Genomic DNA, 10,216 nt, shown 5'->3' on the forward strand with positions numbered 1-10,216 from the left:
TCTGCATTGGCCAAAGGATGTGTGGGCTGTACTCCTGCAGTGTAAACTATCTGGTAAGGCTCAGGAAGTGTGCGCTTTTCTCTCCACGGAAGACAGTCTTGTGTATGAGACTGTCTCCGCGCGCCCGGTGGAAATGGTTTCATTGATTAGAGTGGAAGCGGTGACCGCGGCGCAGAAATCAGGCGTACCACCCGTCCTGATGCCATCTGATAGACGGCGACTGTCAACTCCTCCAGAGTCAGCTCAGAGTCCAGAGCAGCTTTCTCTCCCGGGATGAGCTGAGGAAGCCCTTCCAGGAGCTCCTCACGGCACTCCATGTGGCACTGTTCTGCCCCAAAGAGGTCAGTGTAGAAGTCCATTGCATGGGTCCTCATCTCACCTGGACTGGTGGTCACTCTGCCTCCAGGAAGCTTAACGCCGGGTTTCCACCGGACGCGTTACGGCTGCGGCACGGCTGCGACTCCTGCCCTGCGTGCATTTCCACCGGGCGCGTAACGGCAGCGCAGCTGGAAAATCCTTGCTGCAGCGGCAGCCGTATTCACGCGAGATCCTAAACCTAATGTACTCACCTTCCACTCCCAAAACTACTGCAATTAAATGCGACGCTTTTTCCTTCCGGCCATTGTCCTTGTTGTTTGGGTACATGTTGTTTGGGTACATAAATTATTTTGTGTTGCTGAACTTCGACAATGAGTCTCGTCGTCCATGTTGCCGACCCTCTGATACCCTTTGATTGATTGACTGCTGACCTGGTGCCACCGGTCATGACGTAATAATGTTGATGTGAAGTTGTGATAGGCTACATGAGCTGAGTATTGTGTTTTATTTTGAAAATCGCCCGGTGGAAATGGTCTCATTGATTAGAGGTGAAGCTATCTGCTGCGGTGGCCCCAGCTCCTGAACTGCTGCCTTTATCTTAGCAGTCGAATGGAAGGTATACTGCTGGTAAAAAAACATGAATTTGGGCCTTACCAACTTCCCACCACAGCTTCAAAGAAACAAAATCCGCTTTTCTAGTTTTCCACTGGTGCCAAAAACGCTCAAAGCTATGGCAGAAAATCCAGCCCTGCAGAAGTCTATTGTTAAAAGACCAGTAGGACTTAAACCTTTCAACTGGCGAAATTATCAAGTCTATGCTGACAAAGTGGTGGTCAGTAAAGCCAACTGGACTTATGTAACTGTGGACTAATGTGGAGCTGATACTTTTGGGAAAGTAAATCCTATCCAGTCTAGCTGCACTCACCCTGTTATTGCTTACCCTAACCCATGTGTATGTCTGGATTGCGGATAAATAACCCGGTGCTCGGTTGGGCCAGGTTCCACGGATGAACGACACTTTTAGCGTGCGGATATGCCGTTAAAGGCATTTATTTACAATCAACTTAAATCAAACGAGGAGCTCGCCGTCTCTAGGGCCTCCGTGGGCCTCTCCTCTCCCGGACACGAGCACTTCCTCCTTGCTCCCGTGCTGTCCTGGACCTCCTTTTAAGATGGCTCCTCTGCCACCGGCCAGGTGTCCACCAATCACCCTGATTGGGGAGGCGAAAGGGATGCTCTCCGTCGCCGGCTGGTGGGTGGGGGTGGTATACCCCGTCCTTCACGGTCCCTCGGGCCCGTCCAGGCCGAGGTTTACGTGGCGGGATGCCACAGTGTCTAACAGATCCAGGTGTGTGTTGATACTGTTAAGGCTCTGAGATGACTGTGGGTTGGGTTCTTCACTTGTCCTGTCTACAGTAAGGTCTAGAGTGCAGTTGAAATCCCCACCAATGATGAATTGGTCATGATGGTAATTCCTTACCTCATTTTTTTTAGCAGGGTGAAAAAACCCACTCTTTCTGTTCCTTGATTTGGGGCATATATGTTAAACACAGAGCCCTCTATTTCTGCCCTGACAATCAACAGCCTGCCCTTCACCACTTCAGTAGAAGATAATACCTTTACATTTGCATTTTTTCTAAACAGAACAGCTACCCCTGCACTAAGGTTGGTGCCATGACTAAGGGTACGCGAACCCTCCCACCATAAACCCCAATCTATCTTGTCTGCTGGATTAATATGCGTCTCTTGCAAAAACAGCACAACCCTTTTTTGAGTAGTGACTTCAGAGATGAATGCCCTTTTGTGTCTCTCCCCCACCATTAATGTTCAAAGACCCTATTTTGAGGCTCCGCATAGAGAGGTCAGAGAAGAGAAACACAAGATGAACAAAGCAAGGAACAATAAAAAGCGGAAAACACCGTGTGGTACATGATCATGTTACTTTTTAGTATTTTTTAGCAGTTTTACCTTTTTTTGCTTTTCTCAGTTATAATGTGCTTTTTGAGGGGAAAGCGTTTCTTTTCATCCAAGAGGTCAAAACCGACCAATCTTTTCAGTACACCAACAGATCTGATGAACTTGTCAGTGTCGCTGAAGTAATCATTTAGTCTAACAGACTTTTTAAATGTTACATCCCGAAATTGATTTATTTCCTCTAAAGAATAGAGATCTGTGTTCCTGATAGAAGTTTCACCTATAGACACTGTATCTGACTCAGAGTCATACTCCATGGCCGTGTTCCAATACCCGTACTGTCCGTACTGCGTACTCAAAATTTGAGTACGCAGTACGTTCCAATTCAGATCCGGCGAAAAGAAGTATACTTCAAGGAAATCGACGCCACTTTGACCTGGGCGGGACTTTACGTCCTACGTCACTCGCTATGGGTGTGCATGTGTGCGCATAGCAGTCACTCGCGATGGGTGTGCATGTGAGAAAGGTTTTGGCTTTAGTGTCTATGGGTTGGTAATAACGGTTCTGATGATTTTTCTGATGGAAAAGTGGTCTTTTATTTCCATAATCTTTGTTCAGTGAACACATAAACCCGTTTGTTAGTTAGCAGTTAAACAAAATGCGATCTATTTGTTTACAGTTACCAACGACCAACTGATGATTGGGGGTTCGATTCCCTAGTGATGCAAGGTTTTTTCTTTCATTTTGGACTGCACACACATCGCGAGTGACGGATACTCGAACAATGTACACACATCACTGTCTTTACAATTTCTAGGCAACCGAAGTTTAAAGATTGTCAAGTGGTTAACTCTTGAATCGCATGTACTAAGACCTGATGGGTTAGTGGTCAGAGAACAACTCATTAACGCAGGGGTAAGGGGTTCGATTCCTTAATGAAGCTAGCTTTTTTCATTCATATTGGACTGGATGTTTGTATGCCATTTTGCGTAACTTGTAGTTTATGATGAAGAAATGTTACTGGGGTTAAGGTTAGGGTAACGCTAAGGGTAAGACACAAAGTGTTTTTGCAACACAATATTTCTTACAATAACAAAGTTTTGATGACTCCAGTAGGAAACTTAAGATACCTAGAGAAATGCGTGAGTGCTCACAAAACAAGTCAGCAGTGTGGTACAGGGTGATCATTTCTGATATACAGTACAAAAGCTGAAACTATTAGCCAGGAGTGGGAAAGCTGCAGACGTGGGAAGCAATAAGACGCACCAACACACAGTTGCCTGTTGCAAAATGGTTCAGAGTTTAATAGAAATAGTTAGGGTTAGCTGGTATGGCGTTATCTGGTATGGCTATAGTCTAATGTTAGCTTAGTTCGTGTTGTTTCGTCATGTTAATCGCTAGTAATAGTAAGTCATTTGTAGAAATATAGCCTATCACAGACTGTAGGAATGTCACCCACCCTCCATCGCGTACGACACTGATGCTCGTAATCTGTAGTGCAAGGGAGTTCGCGCACAGATCCCTGAGACAAACGGCTACGCGCACACATGCAAACCCATAGCGAGTGACGTAGGACGTAAAGTCCCGCCCAGGTCGAAGTGGCGTCGATTTAGAGAGTCCCATCGAAGGACACTCTCCGTACTCAACGGCAGCCATCTTAGCTACGTAGCGGAAGAGGCGGAGCCAGGCTGAGCCAAAGTCGGCGCATTTTCCACATAGCCTGCATTAAAGGCACCCAGTGCAACTTTATGTAAACATTCAATGAAAAATAAACATTCAATTTCTAGTCTTTTTTACACGTAGTAAGTTTCAATAACTCCATACCATTACATATCGACATTCAAGGAGCAAAGATGAGACGTTGTTGTGTGGTGAGAACTGATAGAAAATCGTAAACAACAATCGCCGGTGGGGAGAAGCCATTTTTCCATTGACTGGAAGCCTGCTTTATTTATTGTAGGTTACAAAAAATAAAGAAAATGGCGGCATTGTTGTTATCGATTTTGTATCAGTTCTCACCACACAACGACGTCTCATCTTTGCTGCTTAAATGTCGGTATGTAATGGTATGGAGTTATTGAAACTTACTACGTGTAAAAAAGACTAGAAATTGAATGTTTATTTTTAAGCCTCGAAAGTTGCACTGGGTGCCTTTAATAGTCATTTTGTAGTTTTTATAGTTTCTATAGCTTTTTATAGCTGCTAGGCGTAAAGAGTTCACCGTTCAAATCGGGATGTTTATTGCGGGGGAGGAGCCGCCGCGGCAGTCGTGATCGTAATTTCCGGTAAGTGCACCACGGAGTATAGGAACTTAAAGGAAGTACACTATCTTCACTATCCGTACTCACTTGAGTACGCAAATTTTTTAGATGTGAGTGCTGTTCCAAATCGAGTACTCTGTGGTGCACTTACCGGAAATTGACCCGATCATAGGAGAGGAGAGGCGAGGAGAGGAGAGCAGGAGATTCGGAACAGAGACGCACCATGACGGAGGTGAGCGCCTCAGAGACCGGGGCAGAAGCCTCTTTCTGGCGTCTGGTAAATCCCAAAACCACGATGTAATTGTTTGTCTTCCGAGTTTAAAGTCTCCGAGTTGCATGAAACAACGTTGCAGAGAAGGGTTGAATGTAAACACATCTCAACCCATCAGAGGATTAGCAGCATGCTGCCGTTCCATTTGGTTTGATTCCGAAATGATCAGCATAAGGTCAACTGCCCCAAGGATGGGGAGATAGTTACTGATCCATTTAATGACGCGCACGGCACGCACACACGCACACAAACACACTGACGCGCACAGACACAGACACAAACACACAGAATACACGCTCACACACACACACACACACACACACACACATGCAGACGTACACACACACAAACACATCGACAACGACGCACACACACATGGACACACAGAAAAACACAAATACACGCACACTTATCTTTCTGAAACCCATATAGAAGCGTGCGTGTTCATCCGTGGGCGTCTCCTCTCCGACCCATCCCAATGAAGAGGCGCTGTGAATTATTTAGCAGCAGTATTCCTCTCACGGGCCCAAGGTCGCGACCTCTCTAAACGGTGACAGGAGATGGATGTGGTCATCCCCTCCAAGAAGCTCCCAGCATGTCTTATTTACTGGGAGGTGGACTGGATCCCCAGCTTTCCCTTCCCAGTGTGACCATCGCCCCGTACTGGGTCCAGCCCATCATTAGCTCAGGGCTATCGGAGGAACGCTGCCTAGCTGCATGGGTTAAAGGTGGAGTATGCCTCCAATTGGCTGCTGCTATTCCAACACGACGTGACAGACTATAGAGTTGGAGACCAGCAAGAGAGATCTTTAAGGGAGGAGGAGAGGAGAGGAGGGACGGAGACCAGGAAGAGAGCTCTTTAAGGAAGAAGCTCGGCGACCAGGAAGAGAGCTCTTTAAGGGAGGAGGAGAGGAGAGATGGAGACCAGGAGGAGGCTATTTAAGGGAGGAGGAGGAGAGGAGAGAGACGGAGACCAGGAAGAGAGCTCTTTAAGGAAGAGGCTCCGAGACCAGGAAGAGAGAACTTTAAGGAGGAACACCAAACTGAGGAAGAGGAGAGGAGAGATGGAGACCAGGAAGAGAGCTCTTTGAGGGAGGAGGAGAGGAAAGGAGAGATGGAGACCAGGAAGAGAGCTCTTTAAGGAAGGAGAAGGAGAGGAGAGAAGAGGAGGAGGAGAGATGGAGACAAGAAAGACGGCTCTTTAAGGGAGGAGGAGAGGAGAGATGGAGACCAGGAGGAGGAGAGGAGGCATGGAGACCAGGAGGAGCCTGGAGGAGGAGAGGAGCGATGGCGGGGTGGCCAGGCGTGGCGAGGGGACGGGGCGCGGGAGTGACGGCCGGCGGGGCTGACAGGGGCGTGACGGAGCGCCGAGAGGAGACCGCGAGGAGACAGCCTGACCCTCTTTTAGAGCTCAGCACCGCCCGCTGCCCGCCGTCACGTCACTCCCACCGACAGGAACACCTTCCACCGCCTCCACCCGCCGCAGACAGACAGGTCCTGCACCACGCTGCCGCACGCACCCACACACATATACAAACACACACATACACTTAGAAACACATAAACACACAAACACATATAAACACACACATATGCACACATACGCACCGAACGCACACATATAAACAAACCATATATACCCACATAAACACACACGTATACATACACACATACACACATATACCTGTACATGCATATACACACAGATACTGATATCTGTATCCGACGCCACACTTTCTGGAGCGCACGCAAGCACAGCAACACACGCATAGACATCAACACACACATGCATTGAACACACACACACACACACAGACGCCGGCACGACACACAGTGTCTCGCTGACGACGGTCAGTGCCGGGGTGTGTTGTTTACCTAGCTCATTAGGGCAGCGTGGGTAAACCCTACCTTGTTCCACCCTGGGCTCCGGGGCCCTAATTGGCCCCACTATGTGCTGCTGTGATAAAGTGCTGGAACACGTGGGAGGCAGAACTACCAGCCATTAACACACACGCACGCACACACACACACACACACACACACACACACACACACACACACACACACACACACACACACACACACACACACACACACACACACACACACACACACACACACACACACACACACAAATATAATTGTGTTTTCACTAGAACAGATATGGTTCCACGCAACCTCCACCATAAACCGAGCTGTTCCTCCACCCCAGCCATTAGGTGGAGTTGTCCATCCGCCCCAGCTCTTAGATGGAGCAGGCCATCCACCCAGCTATAAGTCGGAGCTGTTCCTCCACCCCACCTATTAGGTGGAGCTGGCCATCCACCCCAGATATTAGTTGAAGCTGGCCATCCCCAGCTATAAGGTGGAGCAGGCCAACCACCGAGCTATTAGGTGGTGCAGGCCATCCACCCAGCTATTAGGTGGAGCGGACAGGGTGTGGAGAGCAGTGTGTCTCCTGAGCTGTCCCCAGACCATGACGTCCATCTGTGTCCTTAACCTCCACCCTCTTCCTGTCGGAGGTGTTAACTAAACATCACCGCCCGACACATTACACCAACACGTCCTCTCACTGTGTCACCACGGTGACGGTGGTCATACACCCTCTCCTCCATCTGCTTTAACTCTCTCTCTCTCTCTCTCTCTCTCTCTCTCTCTCTCGCTCTCTCTCGCTCTCTCTCGCTCTCTCTCTCTCTCTCTCTCTCTCTCTCTCTCTCTCTCTCTCTCTCTCTCTCTCTCTCTCTCTCTCTCTCTCTCTCTCTCTCTCTCTCTCTCTCTCGCTCTCTCTCTCGTGTGTATATTGACCCCAGCTGGCATATCGCCCCCAAGCTCACCAGGTAATCAGCATCTAAAGACCCTGTTCACCGTCTCTCATAACACTCATACAGGTCTGCTTCTCTTATGTACCGGGCCCAGGTAGTACACACTAGATATCACACGTTGACCATCGTACCAGGGCCCTGCATGGTTACCGGGTTACCGGCGGCAACAGGTGACCTCAGACGGACAGCAGTGATGGCCGGACCCTGAAGATCACAAGCTCTGAGCAACCTTTGTCTCCGGTCCGTTCTTCCAGTGAAGATCACAAGCTGTACATTGAGTCAATCTAAAGTCGATATCGATCGGGTTCCTTGGTGGGGGGGGAGAGGACGGGCAGCGATCGATCGGACGAACCCGGGGATAAGAGGATCAGAGATCCGTGGCGACACTTCTCCGACGGTGCGGAGCGCTACACGGGGACGCGGGGAGAGCTGCTAGCTGCTCTAGCTGTGGACTCTGTTAACCTCCGGCGATATCAAACGTTTTTTTATCTAACTAGGCCCCCCCACGGGGCAGAACGACGGCACAAACAATAGAGAGAGTAAGAGAGATCGCCGCGGGCATAAAGAATATATGGCAGGCGTTTAGAGGTGACTTATTATCGGTCGTATTCACAGAGCACTGAATCTCTGAAGGCCGACGTTCCCGCCTCTCTATCTTCTGTTCATCTCTCTCTTCCCGGCCCGCCCGCCTGTTTTATACCCTCTCCTGGGGCTTCCTGGCTCGCGGGACTCTCTCTCTCTCTCCCGGAGAATTATGGCCCCGCCGCCGCGTGCTAACTTTGTTTAAGACGGCTTGATCTACGTCCTCCGCATCGCTCCTCCGTAGTCGGCGGCTCGCCGGCCCCGTCACATCCCCTCATCACTCCGGGCCGCGGGGCTGTAAATGTTCCCAGTAAATATCCCCCTCCTTCCTCTTCCTCACAGGATGTACAGTGGAGGAAGGTGGCGCGCGTAAGCCTCTCCGAGCGCCGGCTCCATGGCTGCTGAATTATTCATGTCCGCAGCCCCGCTCAGCCCGTGTTTTAAATACTGGCCGCTAGACACCGGCCGGGCCATGAATCATTCATCAGCAGCGATTAAAGTCTGCTGTTAATTAACCCCTATCCTCCCCCAGTGGTGGGTGTGTGTGTGTGTGGGGGGGGGGGGGTCAGTGACTGGTCCCTGCACTGACCTCCTAAACCACCTGCTCACTGTCTCTCTCGCTCTCTCTCTCTCTCTCTCTCTCCCTCTCTCCCTCTCTCCCTCTCTCCCTCTCTCCCTCTCCCCCACCACCCAGCCCCTGGCATGTGACGAGCCAGGCAGACCCCAGTCTGGGTCCTGGGTGAGGGGTCAGGCTCGTGGCGGAGGCTCAGAGAGTCTGGACCGTGCTCCGGAGGTTCGTCAGGGTTTGATGTGCGGGGCGCCCATGTGAATATGATCTCTATGTTCCGCAGCGCGGTGTGAGGCCGGGAACGCCGCGGGCAGCGTCTTGTTCACCGCAGACATTTGCATTGTAGATGTTTTGTTAGGTGGGAATGTGGGCGATATTTTTGTATTTTTGACAAATGCAAACATTTGTGTATGCATGCGCATGTGTATGTGTGTGTGTGTGCTTGCGTGCGTGTGTGTGCGTGTGTGCATTAGTGTATGCGTGTGTAATTGGCGTGACGAGACAAGATGTTGAGGAGCCAGCGATGCGTGCTGGGAGATCGCTTGAGCACACCAAGGATGGCCCAGGGAGAGGAGGAGCAGGGAGGAGAGAGGAGGAGGAGGAGGAGGAGGAGTAGGGAGGAGAGAGGAGGAGGAGGAGTAGGGAGGAGAGAGGAGGAGGAGGAGTACAGAGGAGGAGGAGGAGGAGTAGGGAGGAGAGAGGAGGAGGAGGAGCAGGGAGGAGAGAGGAGGAGTAGAGAGGAGGAGGAGGAGGAGTAGGGAGGAGAGAGGAGAAGGAGGAGGGACGAGACAGAAGGAGGAGGCGTAGGGAGGACACAGAGGGAGGGGCAGGGAGGTGACAGGAGGAGGAGCAGGGAGGAGACATAATGAGGAGCAGGGAGGAAAAGGAGACGCAGGGTACAGATAGACAGGGAGGGCTGAACAACGTAGACAAATCCGGAGAAGATAAGTGGCTGAATATCAGGCTGCTTTGAGACCTGAGACCAGATTCTTTGCATCCTCTGGTGTCCTGATGCTCCCAGATGTGTGTGTGTGTGTGTGTGTGTGTGTGTGTGTGTGTGTGTGTGTGTGTGTGTGTGTGTGTGTGTGTGTGTGTGTGTGTGTGTGTGTGTGTGTGTGTGTGTGTGTGTGTGTGTGTCCCATGTGAGGTTCACATATCGCTAGTTAAAGAATTGTCTTTGTATCATTCCCCTCAAGGAAGAGAGGAATGAACAATCACACACAAACACACACAAACACACACACACACATACACACATACACACCCTAAGCCACACAAACACACACACACACACACACACACACACCATCCCACACAACCACACACACATACACACCATCCCACAAACACGTATGCAGTGTCTCAGCTGTCAGTCCCTCAGCAGCTTAGTGTTCAGAGGAGCTGCTAGACTCAAGGAAACCTGGAGGTTGTGTTGGTGTAGAAGACAACACTGACCAATGGGCTGGTGTGTGTGTGTGTG

The sequence above is a fragment of the Gadus macrocephalus genome, chromosome 13 (genome assembly GCF_031168955.1).
Source record: "Gadus macrocephalus chromosome 13, ASM3116895v1".
In the NCBI taxonomy this organism is placed as follows: Eukaryota; Metazoa; Chordata; class Actinopteri; order Gadiformes; family Gadidae; genus Gadus; species Gadus macrocephalus.